The sequence below is a fragment of the Cupressus sempervirens genome, chromosome 10 (genome assembly GCF_028749045.1).
Source record: "Cupressus sempervirens isolate cs-2001-9-10 chromosome 10, ASM2874904v1, whole genome shotgun sequence".
Classification (NCBI taxonomy): Eukaryota; Viridiplantae; Streptophyta; class Pinopsida; order Cupressales; family Cupressaceae; genus Cupressus; species Cupressus sempervirens.
The window spans coordinates 775,411,584-775,429,947 of NC_143127.1; the positions used below are offsets into that span (position 1 = coordinate 775,411,584).

The following is an 18,364-nucleotide window of genomic DNA, read 5'->3' on the forward strand; positions in this document are numbered from 1 at the left end:
AGGTCTAAGGGGTGATAGAGGCTAGGGGGTTAATTAGGAGAGGGGGATTTTGAGCTAGGTATTTTGTTAATATCCTCACTTACTATATTAATAAGTGATTTTTAAATGTAAACCAATGTTTACATCATGTGAAATAATTACTAATCTAAAAAAATCTAGTATGAATATAAAAACTAAAATATGAAAATTTAACATAATTTTACCATTAAAACCAAATACATATCTAAAAATACACTATATCCATGTCATTATGTGTGTGTGCGCGCGCGTGTGTGTGTGGTGTGCGGCCAAGCCAAATGATTGGTAGTTCAACATTAAATATGGATGGGAAAGGTGGGATTCCATATCACTTGAACCCTCCGACTGAGGAGGATGCTTTAGTAGTGATATCAAGAACCCCTACTATTCTATGGGCATTGTCGTATTATTCTAAAGTGTTCAAAAATTGTATTCTCAATGCTTATCACTTAATAAAATTACATCTACATTGAAGTTAAGGAAATAACTTTTTTCTCATAATTTATTATGGATAAAAGAATTTGTTAGATATTGGTATTTGAGAACATATCAAATATATAAGAACCACTTCCTCATGAAACAACAAATTTTCACATTCTTGCCATCCTCCTCAACTTAACTCCGCAATTTGGTAAAGATCAATAAATTTAGGGCTCATTTCCAAAGCATCCTAAAGTTTAGCTTTCCAAATTAGGCTTGAAATATTACATTTGGATCATGTGTGAAATATTCAACACTTTTATTCTCTCTTGCTAGTTCTCCACATACTCAGATCAACGTGCATAACTTATATAATCATCAAACATGAGTTTTCACTTCCACAAATCCATAATGATCATGCAATGGAATATAATTTTCATGTTAAAATGCAATTGTTGTCACTATTTTTCCAAGCAACTGCACATAAAAAATCATCCATTAATAATTCAGGAATCACTATTTTGCAAAGCTTATAACCTACACTAGTGAAACAACGATAATTGGTTTATGACCACAAGTTGCAATGTCATTTCTCTTGTATTTAAATAACAAGCTAATTTTTTGAGACTTGAAAAACATACCAAGGCGCTCTATCTATGCTTGATACGTGGGATTTGTCTTAGTGTCCATTTTTCAGTTTCATTCAGTTGGGGTAGTTCAGATTTCATTTCTAGTGAAATGGTGAACTGAATGAACATAAGAGGTAGTATGAATGTAGTTATGGGAAAATTTTGTTACCTCCAAGTTAGTTGAATCAAGGTATTATCAACATTTCAGATGCATCTCAAATATTTTGGCAACACAAGGGTTTTCATCATTGAAGCAGACAGGGAGAATGTGGAGAAGAGTTGGCTGCCGGCTGGGCTAGGGTTTTTCCCCTAGCCTGTTCTTAGTGTTTGATCTTTACTATTTTTCTGTTCTGTTTGGATTGCTAGCTACTGGACATAATTTGCGTTGGTTTTTTTGGAAATCTTCTGTAGTCAATTTTGGATTGGGGTTTTATTGTTTGCATGTCAGGGCCTGGGATTTCTTCTCCGTTGGTGAGAACAGATGGTTCTTCTCCAACTATGCATGCAATGCGATCTAAATCATTTTATTCAAGGGAGAGCTCCAAGCTGAAAATAGTTAATGGTTATTTTCCGCGTAACCATGATCGCCATATTCTGGTTATTCCTCCAACGGCTGTAATGGAGGACATTGATTATTGGACCAAGCATGCTTTGATATGCAAATTTCTTGGAATCTGGATTTCTCTATCCGCTCTTGAGGCATGGATCTATCGCTCATGGCAGGTGGAAGGCGATATGGAGATTATGTTGGCAGGGAATAGTTATTTTTTTGTTGTATTCTCTTGCATGTCTGATCAGGATCGTGTTTTTGAAGGAGGCCCTTATTTCTACAGCCATGTGGGGTTATTTGTCAAACCTTGGCATTCAGGTTTTAATTCTGCTGAGGATCTCCCTTCAACAGTGCCAATTTGGGTTCGCTTGCCTCGTCTTCCCTTGGAATTTTGGCGTGAAGACATCCTTCGACAAATTGTTGCTTTGTTGGGGAAGCCGGCTGTGATCGCACATCAATCCCTCGATAAAAAGGTTATTTCTTATGCTAGAATTTGTGTTGAAATTAATTTGAATAACCCATTACCAAATTCTCTGGAAATTTTTATGGGGGATTCTTCTTGGGTGCAGCAGTTAGATTATGAATCCCTCCCTTTCTATTGCCGAATTTGTCATGAGTATGGTCATTTACAGCATCAGTGCCCCAGTAACTTGAGTTTCAAAGGAGTGGATGGTTCTACAATTGGCAATGCTGGTGGTTTGGTAGATACTACAGGGAAAGTACAATCTCAAATAGCTAATACTACCAAGGGGATGAATCCGCAAGATGCTTCAGGTAAGGGTAAGGCCCAAATGCAGGATAAGGATGGATTTACCCCTGTTCACCCTCGAGCTAAGGGATGTGGTCAAAAGAGGCCTTTGAAGGAAAGATTATCTGATTCAGGTTTTAACCACTTTGAGGTGCTGGATAGTATGGTTCTAGAGGAGGGTATTCCTCCTCCCATCTCTTCTGATCCAGTTTTCCTAGATGAGAGATCTGTTCCTAATGATGCTTGTGGGGCATCCCAAGTTGTAGTATATCAGAACTGTGAGGTCCATGTAGCTCCTGTGACAGAGGCTCTGGTGACTCCTGTAGTATTGGAGGATAATGATGTTGTTTTAGCTGACTTGGTTAAGGATGTGCTACCATCAGGTAAGGGCAAGGGATCTCCTCTCCCCTTGGGGTTGATGTCTTGACCCTTTAAGCGGGCTTCTTGTACTCCCCCTCTAAGGAGTGGGCACAAAACAGATCAAGAGAAGATTAAACACACAAGAGATATATTGATTGAGTCTAGTTTAGTGAAACCTTTGGATTCTCATTTTCCCAATTCTACCCAATGATGATTATTCTCTCATGGAATGTAAGGGGGTTGAATAGTATCCCTAGACAAAAGGCTATTCATAACTTGGTGGTTGATCATAGTCCTGATGTTTTTTGTATCCAAGAGACTAAGCTCTCTGTGGAGTCTATGGTCCAACATGCCTCTAGTATTTGGTCTCGTGGCCAATGCCAATGTGTTGGGGCAACAGGCAGTGCGGGTGGTTTAGCTATATTTTGGGATCCTCAAAAAATTTCTCCTCTTGGCTGGATGTCTTCTCGCTCAGCTCTCTCTATGGTAGCTTCTGCTCTAGACTCAGGAGAGGTAATCATGGTTACTAATGTGTATGCACCTATTGATCTTGTGGGAAAGGAGGAAATTTGGGAACATATTCAATATGTTAGAAATTGTCATCCTTATCATTCTTGGGTGTTAGCAGGGGACTTTAATTCAGTTTTAAGTCTGGAGGAGAAGCATGGTGGCTTGGCTAGATTGGGGCCTTCTTCTGCTCTTCTTTGGCAACACATATCTCTTTTGCATCTCTCTAATGTTAAGCCTTCTAATGGTCTCTATACCTGGAATAATTGCAGGACTGGTGTTGCTGCTATCTCAGAACGTCTAGATAGATTTCTTGTTTCTTGCTTCTAGGTTAGTGGCACCCTTACTATCTCTTCAGAAATCCTTGATTGGAGGGGTTCAGATCATTGGCCAATCAAATTTTCTGCTATAGGGGCTTATGTTCTGAAGCATCCTCCTTTTAAGTTCCAGTTGATGTGGCTTCGTGACTCCTCTCTTCATGATTTTGTTTTTTGTTGGTGGAAAGATGGTGCTCCTGCATATGGTACTGCAATGTTCTCATTTTCTAAAAGGCTTCAATATGTTAAAAGGAAACTCAAGATATGGAATAGGGAATGCTTTGGGAACCTTCACTTTATGAAGAGGCTTGCTCAAGAAGATCTTGATGTCATCACAAGGGAGATTAAAGATCGAGGTTTCTCAAAGGATCTTGGCAAGGCTGAATCCCTTGCTTTTAGAGCTCTAGAAGAATGGGAACTTCGAGAGGAAATTTTTTGGAAGCAAAAGGCTAGAGTTGATTGGCTCCAGGAAGGTGATCAAAACATTGCTTTTTTCCATAAAACAGTGCAATCTTGCCAGAATCAAAGCACTATCTCTTCTTTGGTTAATTCTCAAGGTATCCAACTGAATTCCTTGCCAGCTTTGTTCCAGGAGGCTATTTGGTGCTTCTCTACCCTCTCCTCTGAGGACTCTCCTCCTGCTGATAATGAAGAAAATCTTATTTTGTCATGTATTCCTTCCCTTATCACTTAGGAAATGAATAATTATCTCATGCGTCCTATCTCTTTGGAAGAGTTGGAGGTGGTGGTCTTTGGCATGCCTAAGGGGAAGGCTCCTGGTCCTGATGGCTTTCCAGTTGAATTCTTTCAAGAATTTTGGGACATCATTAATCATGATTTGTTGGAAGTGGTTAAAGAATCCTATGCTAGCAAGCAGATGCTTCAAGCTTTGAACTCTACATTCTTGACTCTTATTCCTAAGAGAGAGGGTGCTAATCAATTGGAGTTTTTAAGACCAATTGCCATATGTAATGTGGTTTACAAAGTTATTACTAAGTTGATTGTTGAGAGACTGAAAAGGTGGCTTCCCATTATTATCTCAGAAGAACAAGGTGGTTTTGTTACTGGCAGACAAATTTTGGATGGGGTGGTTATTGCTACTGAGGCTATTCACTCTATGGCTACTTCAAGGGAGAGAGCCATGTTTGTTAAGCTGTATATGGCTAAGCCCTATGATAGAGTTAAATGGAGCTTCCTAAGGAGTATTCTTCTTTCTTTTGGATTTAGCTCTGACTGGGTGAGTTGGATTATGAGTTGTGTTACTTCTACCTCTTTTTCTATTCTTATTAATGGTCAACCTTCTCAACTATTTGGTGCTTCTAGAGGCCTCCACCAGGGTGACCCTCTCTCCCCATATCTATTCATCATCATGGCTGAAGGCTTGGGCAAATTCATTAAGCATCAGGTGTCCCAAAATTCTATTCAAGGCTGGCGGTGGGGTAATGGCTTACCTTCTCTTTCCCATCTTCAATTTGTTGATGATTCTGCTCTTGCCGGTCTTGCTAGGATCAAGGAAGTTGAAGCCTTTCGACATGCTTTGGACATTTATTTGGCAGCTTCAGGCCAGAAAGTTAATGAGCATAAATCTTCCATTTACTTTTTTAACACTCCTAATTCTATTCAGCATAGGATTGTTGGTATCCTACGATTTCAGATAGGATCACTTCCTTTGACTTATCTTGGCATTCCTATTGCTATTTCCAAGAAGCCACGTCTCTTCTAGCAAAATTGATTACCAAGCTTCAGGATAAGGTAAATCATTGGACTCATAGATGGCTTTCTACTACTACCCGAGGTTACTCTTCTTCAAGCTGTTATCCAAGCTCTTCCTACTTATAGAAGCATGGTTCACGCTGCACCTATTTACTTTCTCAAAGAGTTTGATGCTCTTTCTCGACAATTCCTTTGGAGTGGTAATTTGCATAGTACTAAATGGAGCTTGGTTAATTGGGCAACTATTTGTAGGCCTAAAAAGGAGGGTGGTCTTGGTCTTCAATTTTCTCTATTGAGTAGTCAAGCTTTGGCTACTAAACTTTATTGGCGATGGCACTCTAGACAACATCAAATTTGGGCTCGTATTATCACTAATAAATATTTTCATGGTGCTGATCCTTGCTCTATTTCTGCACTTCCTCTTGAAGGTCGTGGCTCAATGGTTTGGCATACTTTGAAGACAGGTGCGATGTTGGTGAAGAGGGGTCTGTTCTGGATATGTAAAGGAGGTTCTCAGGTTTTTTTTTGGTCTGATGCTTGGGATGGATTCCCTTCCATTTTATCCATATACCCTCATCTTCAGCCTCTTTGTGACTCTTTTCTTGCCGCTGGATGGGATAAAGTGGCTCATTACAAGACTCCTTATCAATTGGGGCCTATTTTTGGTTACAGATGGAAGCATTCTTCTGATTGGCCTCCTGGAGGTACAGACATGGATCGTCAGGAGCTTTCTCAAATTCTGGCCTCTAGAGAGTGTTCTTCTTTGCTTGGTCCAGATGTTTTGGCTTGGGGTAGTACCTTTTCTGGTAAATATCATGTCTCTGCTGGGTATCAGGAGATAACTAGACAATTATTTGGGGATGCTGAGGTCCCTTGGTGGAAGCAAGTTTGGACTAAAGTTTCTTGGTCCAAGTGCAAATTTTTCATGTGGCTAGTGGCTCACAACCATTGTCTTACCTGGGATAATCTTTGTAAACATGGATTTCAGGGCCCCTCTTATTGTGTTTTATGTGGTAATGGAGAGGAGTTTTTCTCCCATCTATTCTTCCATTGCTCCTATTCTACTCAGATATGGCACCTTTGGTGGAGTGCTTGGGGTTTCTCTTGTCGGCATGTTTCCTCTTTGCCTTAGTTCTAGGCCCGCTTGGGTAGTGCTCCCTCCAAGTCTTCTTCTCTCCATGCTACTTGGATTGCTGGCCCATCTTTCATGCTTTTGCATATTTGGTTGGAGAGGAATCGTCGCATATTCCAAGATGTTCAAGTTGGTGTTTTGCATCTTTGGTGGAAAATATCACATTCTCTTCAGGAAACTATTCTTGTGAAGTGTGAGCTTGATGGGGGTATGGATCCGGTTGATCTTGCTTTCTGTAATCGCCTCAATTTTCATCTGTAGGATGGGGCTACAGCTCATAGGTTTCCTTCTATGTCCAGGCAGCTTCACCATCAGAGGAAGGGTCAGGTTAACCGGGATGGGCACTGGACTCCTCCTCCCTATGGAGTTCTGAAAATTAACACTGATGGTTCTTCCCGTGGGAATCCTGGTCCGGCTGGTATTGGCGGAGTGGCTCATTGTAGTTCTGGGGATGTTAAATTTTTCTTCTCAATTCATAAGGGTGATTATACTAACAATCTCATGGAAGCTCAGGCTATTTTATATGCTATGGAATAGTGTTGCTTGCGGGGATGGAGTAAGATTATCTGTGAGTCTGATTCATAGGTGGTGGTGAACATGCTTTCTTCGCAAGAGCTTGAGGATGTTAGTTAGTAGCTGGCCATTGTTGTTAAGCAGATTCTTTTCTTCTCTTCCTCTTTTCAGTTCATTAGGTTCACGTATATTCCTCGTGAATGGAATAGAACTGCTATTGTTTAGCCAAATGGGCTTCTAGCCATGATCTGGGTTGGAATATTAGGGATAGGAGGCAACTGTCCTTTGAGATGGTGCAAAAATTTGATGATCTTGTTGCTCAGGATTGAGCTCCTTGTTGAGCTCTCCTTGTTGTATTCCTTTCTGTCTTAATAAATTTTTACCCCTCTTTTTGCCATCAAATTTATCAATGACTTGATTCAAAAAAAATATTAAAATCTTTTTCACCATGTTTAACAAGTTACTTTGTCGACTCAATTAATTTAGCATTGTTTTAATTTCTAATTACTAAGACTAGCAGCCTATTACAGTTGCGATGTTGCAGTAGAGGGCATAGTGAAGGATGTGGTTGACATACTTTGATCTCATGAGAAATAAGTTTCAGCATGAAAAACGGTTTGTCACAAATTAATACACTTCTTTGAGTTTTTATATATATAACATTAATTTATTTGACATACATGAACATTATTTAGAGCATGGACCATTAAACTTTCTATCAATTCTATTTCATGATTCCATTTCACAAAATACTAATGAATGTTTTGTTGTCAATTTTGATGTTCAAATTGTACTTGCCAGAGATTGGTCCATTAATTATCAAATACAAAATTTCTCCAGGTTGGGTGTACAAAGAGTTTGGGAGCTGTAAAATAATTGTCAATTATAGAATATTATTTTCAAAGCTATGTGAGTGTACATAAAGTTACTAAGCATTTAGATAATTGTCAACACTAGTTCCTTTCAGATGGATGTACATAATATAATTATGGGAATTTTGTATCAATTGATGATGTAGACTAATCAATTGTCAATAAATGTACTAATTATCAATTTAAAAGAGAATTACAAAATTGTATTTTATTTTTGAATTATTTTATTATTTATGTATTAAGTGACATTATGATATTTGACAAAACTTTCACTATAAATATATTTTATATTGCATACTTATTGATACTTATTTTAGTACCCATCAGACATTTTTAAAGAAATGACTACTCTTTAAACCTTGCACACATAATGGATCCCATAGTGTGGGGGGTTAATGCTTAGAAAATAGAATAATAGATATAAGAAGTTAAGAAGTATAATAAGACAATTAAAGAACAAATTTATTTTTTTCTTAGGCAAAAGTGGCAAGCCACTGTAATATTTTATTTAATCTGATTCAACAAGGTCAACTGGGAAAGAATTAGTGAAGAAAACCCAACATCGTCCCTAATGTATACATAGTTTTAGATATTTTGAACAAATAATTACAAAGGGTGAATCAAGAACCACCTGATGGAGCCCAAAAATTCAAAATTTTAGGCGACCATTTGGGCATATTTTATGTGTATCAGCCTCCATGATTAAAATCCATTTTTGCAATGCATCCAAAGATGATATTGCTTTAAGGGATATCGGAGCTGGTCAAATAAATGATGGAAGTGACAGTCAACACAAAACAAATTGTATGGAAGGTGGAGGGAAATCCCAATTTGAAAATGCTAAAAAAAAGATTGATTTTGATACATTTGAAACTGGTAAAGATGCCAAATTGAATATATGGGAGAAGAAGCTCACAGATTTTAGAGGAAAGCTATATCTTGCGCTTCTTACAATTGTTAGAAATCTTCCTCTCCGAAGATTATGCAAGCTTTTAAGAGCAGACATCACTTGTGGTGAAATGGCAGTGTGTTCCAACCTTTTGCAGGGACAAGCTTCAGAATGGGCATTATTAAGACATCATTCTAGTGAAGATTTGTTGGGGTACTAATTTATGGCATATCCAGAAGTTCATAAAAGCTGCTGCTGAAACCATGGAGAAACTTCTCACAGTTAAGGTGCATATAGGCTATCTTGAAAGGAGGAACCTAATCCATTCACGAATTTCAGATATTAGTAAATCAAGTGCAACAGCACTAACAATACATGGAAGAGCTTGGCAGCAAAATGTAATAGAATTGATTTTGTTGTCTATTTTGAGTAAAAAAAAAAATAGATATGATGAAAAGCTTTCAGACAAATGCACTCAGCAAACATAGAGATGTTTTGTAACTTTTACCAGCATCCTCCTTGTGTAAGGATGTAGAAGCACAAATTCTGAACTGTTAAGAACAAAGATGGAATCACATAGCAGGCAGAAATATGGAAGCCCTGGAAAGCTGCTCTTTTATATGATTCTTTTGCTACACAAAATACTACACTTGGGATAGGGTATGAGTCATGATTGTAATAAGCTTGTGATGGCAGTCATTAACATCCTGTGCATTATTAACCTATGATGTTCGAAAAAAAGTATCCACATCCCTCTGCCTAACTTGAAGATCTTTGAAGGCGAGGATACTTTTCTTACTGAAGTAATTGAAGCATCAGATGATCTGTATGCTTCTTCTGTTGGAATGGGGATCCATTTGCATTGTTTTCTATCAGGATCATCAGAAAACACAGATAATATAGTTTTGAACTGCACCAAAATGGAAAGGAAATCAACAGAAGTTTCTTATCCTGCTATGATGGAATCATAAACACTAGGAGAATTCTTTCTCACAAAATTTCCTTCAATCAACCCTGTTACTGCCCATGCAGTATTATCTTGCACAGGTTCTCTCTCTAAGTTTATTTGTTAGACGCTTGAACACTGACTACATTTGATGGAAAAATTTAATGTGCTCAAGCTAAGTGCAATTTTATTTAGTATACAGTGTAAATATGGTGAACTGGGAGAAACACATTCTTGCACGATTGACTGCTCATCAACTTTGACTTCACCTTTTAATGCAGATAGAGATTATGCTAAAACAAAAATAAACTCGAACAATCTAGATACCACAGTTAAAATTCATTCAGAGGACATCCTTGTAAATGACTATTTTGATACTAATACACCATCACTGTCCTTTGGATTCAAAGAGCAGCCTTCAGAGATATCTCAATGATCAAATAAACAAATTTCAAAATCACGTGAGTGGGTTGATAACTGTGATTATCACAAAAATAATGAGCATATCACAGAACTAAATTGGGGCAGTACATTGGATAATGCTGTTGCATATACTAACAGTGGCTTAGTTGATGAGTTGAATCTTTCTCTAGGCATTGAAGAATCAGTGAGCATCTGCAAGAACTTCCAGCAAGGAGCCTTTGGCAAACCCCAGCATAACATTTCTAGTGGGTTTTCTAATAGCAACGTAAATACTGAATATCCATTATTTGCATCATCAAATATTAGAAAGATGAGTAAGCCTTCAAACTTTGATGCTTTCAAACAATTGGAGTAGTTTTAGAATAATCTCCGATAGTATCCATCATGGTAATCTCACGGGTTAAGATTGTGGTGAAATAAGGCTTGCAAGGCTTGGAGAAAATATAAGAATAAAGCTAACTGTCATTGAAGAGGAAGCTATCTCAGAAGGCTTTGTCTTGTTTTCAATTTCAAAACCCATACCTTCTGTTGTCAGGCTTGATGCTTAGTTAGAGATCAAGGAACTACTAGAACATTAGACAATATTTACTACCAGCTATAAAGCTGTATTGCATATGCACTCCATTGTGAAGGATTGTGAGATTATGAAATTGATCAAAAGACCAGAAAACCGCTAAAGAAGGTCCTTTTGTTCAACCCGGTTCAGTTATGGGGTGTTGTGTTCAGACTCATGTAACGTGTATGCAAATGAGGAGCAGCGGATTCCTTGTGCTTGGACCGATTAGGAAGGAGGATTTATTCCTTATTGTTGACATCTCACAATTTGTATTTTTGCTTGCAAGATTCAGGCTATGTGTCAGAGGGTGAATAAAACGCGATGAGAAGGCACCAATGTTTAAACACCTATCTGTGAGGAGAGTCCAATGATCATTCTAGTGCCAGTTAAGAAAACGTCTACTCTAAGTCATGATCATGCTAGCCTTGAGGAGGTATGTGAGCAGATCGGTTAGAGGAAGCGTTAACGGGATGTTCAATCTTGTGCAAACATTAAGGAAATCTCAATACGCGTTTAATCCAAAAGATGCAGATGATAGCCGATAGAGATATGTGAAGAAGAATTCGCAGTTACATTTCATTTTATTTAAAATCAAATTAAAACTATAGTGTTGGTTAGTTTATTTATGAAAAGGTGCGATCTTTTAAAGAGCAACCGACACATTTTACCTTCTTATTATAAATATAAGATGTAATATCAAATGAGAGACACAATATTCAATTTTCATACTTGAACCTTTTTTCTTAGCCTATCTTATGATATATTTTCTCATTGGCAAAAGAGTGACTTGTTGAACTAAGCATGTGGATGGTGGATTTTTGAGTCAATTTCACTCGGTTCCAATAAATTTACTGTGGATAGATCACCCTCAGGGAGTGTCTCTACTTATAATTTTCTCGAGCATAATCTGTAAGCGCATTTATTTTATTTGCATTAGAGTTTAACTTATTATTGAGTTGTGTCTTTTATAAATATCTTTCATTTATTTTTATAAATATTTTAATATTCAGATAAGTGGATTGGATCATTATCGCATTTTAAATTTGATAAACATAAATATTGTGAAATAATTTATTGTTTCCATATTTATGTCTAATTTGTCTTAGTGGGAGTTAAAGTGCATTTTAGACTTATTTAAAATTGCATCTAAATAATTGATCCATCGCGTCTGATTATTAAAATTGTTTATAGTTTAATATATTGAACTTTATAAAATTGTATGTTTCAATTAATAATTTTGACTCTATTGCCCATCTAATTAAACACTGGTCTTTTGCTCTCAATTTATAATCCATATGCTGGCAAATGTCTTACTTCTTATCTTTGAGGAATAAAAATATTCATGTGTTGCATTAATCTACATTCATACTTTATTTCAATCATTAGCTTTTGTTCTCAGTTCATAAATTGCAAGTTTGAAGTTTTCCTATATTTCTTGCTATTTGGAAAACATTTATTGTATTCGCATTCTAATTAATCTGCTTTAGTAGTCTTGGATATAGGGCTATTGTCCAGGATTAGGTGCACCTGCCTCGGTCTTGTAGAGCCAGAAGTGTAGGGAACTCGGACCTCCTTGTTCAGTTCCATCGAGTTGGCTTCAACCTGTTGGATATCCCAGCATTGAGTAGGCAAGGCTCGTAGGATTCCAATCTACAGTTTTGATAACCAACACCACCCATTAGTATATCTAGAACTGAATATCACCTTCCTTCAAGCTGGTATACATGAGCACGTTCCAGAAAACTTATCTTCTTGAGTTAATTTTTTGAGGGCAACATGTTTCTCAATTATGGATAAAGGGTGAAGTGATGAAATCAACAACCCATCACAACCCAAATTCAAAAGAAAATCCGCAACATGGTTTCCTTCCCTATAGGTGTGTGAAATACAAACATCCAAGCACTCATCTAGGAGCCTCCAAATTTGAATAAGAATATATTTTAACTTCCAAGAGAAGATAGTCCTATGAATACAGGCACTAATAATGATAGAGGAGTCCCCTTCAATATGTAGCAACCGAAAATTACCTTGTTTTGCTAAAATAAGACTAGCTAACAGAGCTTGTGCCTCTGCCATGTTATTTGTATTAATAGGCAAAGGGGATACTGTAATTGCCTGTCATGTCCCCTATTCAAATAATTTTTAAAAAATAAACTTTGTTAAGGCAGGCAGGCTCCAAAAAGGTGAAATTTCGGAAAAAGGGGTTAATCTTTGGAAACCAATGGACTAATAAATAAAAATTATTATTAAATTATATTTTATTAACCCCTCTTGGACATGAGTTAGGGTTATTCCCTCTTTAAAAGGGGTTTGGAGGCATTTTGGGCTCATTCTACATCTTGATTCTTGCTAATTTTCTTGTTGTTCTTTAGAGGCTGCCAAACCTGTGGAGAAGGAGACCCAAGAACGGGAGTTTGCAGGTTTCCAGGAAGGCTAAGAACAGGAGTTTGAAGCCATTCCATGTGCATGCTCATACAGAGTTTGCCTTTGTGCTGGATAGTGCTGATTTGGGTTTTATTGGGAAATTGGCAGATCTTTGTAATATTGGTTGTTTGATTTTAAAGTTCTGATTTGAGGCTGGAAATATCAATAAAAATCAGTAAAGGGAAATTTCATTGCCACAACATCTCCATCTGAATTTTTGATACATGCACCAAAACTAGAAGGGCCAGGATTACCTCTTGATGCACCATCAAAATTCAATTTGCAATATCCCTCATCTAGTGGCCTCCATCCTATTTGCTTACAGGATAATGAAGAAATGGAAGAATTACCAATTTTCCAACCATTTGGAATGAATAAATGTTTCCATCTTTGAATAATTTGAGAGTCCCAAGAAGTAACAATAGGATTAAATTTTGTCTTTTGCAAACTTGAATTTGTCACCTCTGAGATAGATCTTTCAATTCCCTCCAAAAAAATTTCTAAGGAATGGCTCTCTTGTCTAAAAATGCATTTGTTATGTTCCCACTACAATCTATAGATATGCGATATTATCTTTCTTCAACCAAAATATTAATGATTTCTCTTGCTCTTCCTAATTTCTTCCCTCAAAATTTTCAATTTGCAAATCTAACCATCGTCTTCAACTAAAATTTTGTATTGACTAATTTTCATGTCATAAGGACAATGGGCTCTCTTTCTTGTTTTGGTGAAAATTGAAAAACAAAAAAAATCAACACGTTCCCTTTTTTCCATTTCTATGTTTGGTTGTATCCAAAAGAAAAGAATGACACCCATAAACTAAATATCAAATGTAGAGTTCAAAGCTCGAAGCATCTGCTTGCTAGCATAGGATTCTTTAACCACCTCCAACAAATCATGATTAATGATGTCCCAAAATTCCTGAAAGAATTCAACTGGAAAGCCATTAGGACCAGGAGCCTTCCCCTTAGGCATGCCAAAGATCACCTCCTCCAGCTCTTCCAAAGAGATAGGACGCATGAGATAATCATTCATTTCCTAAGTGATAAGGGAAGGAATACAGGACAAAATAAGATTTTCTTCATTATCAGCAGGAGGAGAGTCCTCAAAGAAGAGGGTAGAGAAGTACCAAATAGCCTCCTGGAACAAAGCTGGCAAGGAATTCAGTTGGATACCTTGAGAATTAACCAAAGAAGGGATAGTGCTCTGATTCCGGCGAGATTGCACTGTTTTATGGAAAAAGGCAGTGTTTTGATCACCTTCCTAGAGCCAATCAACTCTAGCCTTTTGCTTCCAAAAAATTTCTTAGAAAAATAGAAATTTATCATTTTTAATTAGAATATAATCTTTATTTGTATTGCACAATGAATGCTCTTTTATTTTTATCCCCACCTAAGATTCAATTGCAGTCTCCATTTGAACTATGTGTACTGTGAGTAGATATTTACCAGTACCCTTTTCCCCCCTCAAGTGAACTAGAAATGAAAGGATTTGGTTTTACTTCTGCTATTAATTGGATCTTGCTAGAATAAGGTCAGTGCTAGTAGGCTTGAAGCCAGCAGGAAACCATTCATTTGGGCCATCAAAATTTCCCCAAGATTGAACCTCTCTCATCAACTCACCAATTGATTAGGCCTCCAAATATATTTTAGAGGGGTTCAAGGAGAGAAAAAAGATTACATTACTGTTCATTGTTTCTGACATTGATCATTGGTTAGAAAAAACCTTGGGCTACTCATAGGAGAAGACAATCCTTGTGATAATGGCAACACAAATTGAATGTAATGATATATTTTCGAAGAACCATTTATTTCCAAAAGACATGTTTTCCAATGGGAATGAATAACCTTACACTTCACCATTTTTCTATTGTAAATGGTTTGATTTAATGTATTCCCAAATTCTCGGACCTTTATGTAAAGAAATATATAAATCACTTCTTTATCCTTCCTCCCACGTAATCGCCCCTTGCTTATCTAGGCTTGAAAGAAAATTTGTGTAGAAATAGTATGCCCACTCCTTGAAACCAAAAAAGATCTATGTAAAAGTACCAACAATTATGCTCTAAGAATGAACACTAAACCCTTGTCGCATTTTAGCTAAGTTGTAGCACAAACACACGTGTGACATACTTCATACTAAATAACATGAAGAACACTCGTATCTGTGACATGATTCATTTCTACATGCTCTGCCTACATTTTCCAAAACAAACCTCCTCCTGTTCATACTATGCGGGTACCTAGAAATCATAGTGGTCTATAAGGACACAATGTTGCTTCCATACATTTTGTGAAATACTTGGCATGTGTCTTTCAAGCTCTTGACATGTTTCATACATGTCTACCATGCACTACCTACACAAATAAACATTACAATCTAAACCACTCACCGCCGCCATCGCCACTACTCTAAAATTTACTTGAGCCATTGCAACTACACTTTAGAAAATATCTGTCAAATAGATGTTGTGAAAATGTTCCAAAAGTTTCCTATTTAGAATAGGAAAGGAGGATTCTATCAAAGTCTGACGGGTTTGGTTATACACCTTGCCATTTCATTTTTACGGAAAATTTCTACAACTTTTTTCAACAAATCCAAATTGTGCATATCCGATGATCATTGCAATTGAGGAAACCACATTTCTTTGAGACATTATGGAAACAATTTGTGCTCCTTTTCTATGCTTCCACATTTTGAGTTCATGTCTAGAAGGCCAGATCTCTATTATGCTCTGATGGATGTTTAAACTTTTCCAAATTTATGTATATTGACGCTTCTTGGAAGGATTTAAATAGAGAAATAAAAATGTCGCAATAAGAAGAAATACACAACACTAGATTTATCTTGGTTCACCACAATAGTGGCTATGTCCAGACTGCAGATTATTAGATTAATATGTAAAAAAGTTGATTACAAATGAGCAAGAGCAGCATATAAAAGGGCTCCAATAATATTACAAATGAAGAGTCTTTGGAAACCAAGAGACTCAATTATCGGAGGAAACAATGACGTGATTGTTGGCCTTCACAATATCAACAAACTCCCACCTAAAGGACAACCAATGCTGCAACTGATCACCCAATACCCTGCTCAAAGAATGATCTATCTTTTCTTCACAAGCCCAAGAGAAGTTCTAGCACATTCGAACTTCTCTTTGGCAACAACCTTCGTGAATATATCAGCCAGATTGATTTTGGTGTCAATCTTGACAACATTCAGCTTGCCCTCTTCGACTGCATGACGAACAAAGTGAGCATGTGCATCAACATGCTTGGAGCGATGTTGTGATGACTGATTATGTGCCATGAAGATCGCACTGCGGCTGTCACAAAATAGATTATATTCATTTTGATGAACTTTCAGGTCACCAAGTAACCACTGAAGCCAAATCATTTCCCTTGCACCTTTGGCAAGAGCAAAGTATGTTGCAACTGTGAAGCCCAACTAATCACAGCTCCAACAAATGTGAAGGTGTAACTTGTGGTAGACCTTCGTTTCTCCAAGTCTCCGGCAAGATCAGAATCAGTGTAACCTTGTAGTTGAACTTTGTTTCCACCGAAACATAAGACATAATATGAAGTACCTTTTAGATACCTTAGTATCCATTTGACAGCTTCCCAATGAGCTTTTTCGAGATTGCTCATGAACCTGCTCACAACTCCCACTGCATGAGCAATGTCGGGGTTAGTAGAAACAATAGCATACATAATGCTACCAATGGCTGATTTGTAAGGAATTTTCTCCATAAATTCTTTTTCTTTTTGTGTTTTAGGACATAATTCAAAACTTAATAAAAAATGACCAGCAAGAGGAATAGGAGTTACTTTTGCTTCAGCCATGCCAAATCTTTCAACAACTTTGACAATGTATTGTTTTTGAGACAAAGTGATTTCCCTCTTTTTTCTATCCCTTGTGATTGGCATGCCAAGAATCTTTTTAGCTGCCCCTAAGTCTTTCATTGCAAATTTGCTTGCCAATTTTTTCTTCAACTCATTAACTATTCTTTTGTTTGTGCCAGCTACTAACATGTCATCGACATAAAGAAGAAGGATGAAAAACTCACCACTCGAAAGTTTCTTGAAGTAGACACAAGGGTCTGATTCACATCTTGTAAAATTATGCTCAGCCATGAAGCGATCAAATTTTACATACCACTGTCTTGGGGCTTGTTTGAGGCCATACAAGCTTCGATTCAATCTGCAATAAAGAATTTCATGTACCTTCTTTATGAACCCTTGAGGCTGCTCCATGTAAAGTTCTTCTTCTACATCACCATGTAGGAATGCAGTTTTCACATCAAGTTGTTGTAACTCAAGTTCCCACGTTGCTACTAATCCCAAAATAGTTTGGATAGTTGTCATCTTGACAACCGATGAGAAGATTCCATTGAAATCTATCCCTTTTTCTTGATTAAATCCCTTTACCACCAATCGAGCTTTGACGTGTTTATTGCCTTCTACTTCGTCTTTCACACGATATATCCACTTGTTCTTAAGTGGTCTTTGATTAGGTGGAAGAAAGACCAAATCCCAGGTTCGATTCTTGAGTAAAGAATCCATTTCTTCGTGCATCGCTATTTGCCATTTATCACTATTAACATCTTTGAGAGTTGCTTTGAATGTAGACGTTCTGAAAATTCTAAAACTAGAATTGAAGGCTCTGCTTCTTCAGCATACAATAATTCATAATCAGAGAATTTAGCCAACATTCTCCGTTCTTTAATGGATCTTCTCATTTGGGGTTCTCTGTTCTTAGGTTGAACCAATTCAAATGGAGAACTAGTTACTCTAGTTCATTGGTTTAAATGTTGACTACCCTCTCTATTGCTTGAGAACAAATTATTATAAGGTTCATGCATATGACTTTTGCCATTGATGGTAGTTGGATTTGTGGGCTCTGAATTTCCTTCCATATTTCTTGCATCCATGTTGGATGTCCCAGAGTCATGAGGGGGAGAGTAATTGTCATGGAGTTCCATTTGAATTATGTTTGGCTACTCATCAATGAAATCCCTTGGACAGGAGAGATTCTGCAAAGGAACAGAGTGTGGCACATGCAAATTTGTAGAAATACCATGACTCAAGCCCAAGGTGGGTGTTTGAACCTATAGATTAACTACCCCCTATGAATTTACTTCTGCAAATTTCATCCCTGAATTAGCTTGTGCAACCTACATAGTAACTTGTGGAACTTGTGGATTGAAAGGATTTACTTCAATCAAATTGAAAGGAACCTGTGAATTGACCTTGGTGGACAAAGCACCATAGGGTCTTACTTGTGTGGCTTCCAACGTTTCCTATGAATTAACTTGCCTGAGCCCAAAGTGGGTGTTAACTTGCCCAAG

The 18,364-nt window shown here is 37.3% G+C and overlaps 1 pseudogene; it reads left to right on the forward strand.

Moving 5' to 3' along the window:
• Nucleotides 1-8,477: 8,477 nt before the first annotated feature.
• The window catches only part of LOC149536168 (amino acid transporter AVT1I-like), a 47,804-nt pseudogene continuing 37,917 nt past the window's right edge, over nucleotides 8,478-18,364 (forward strand).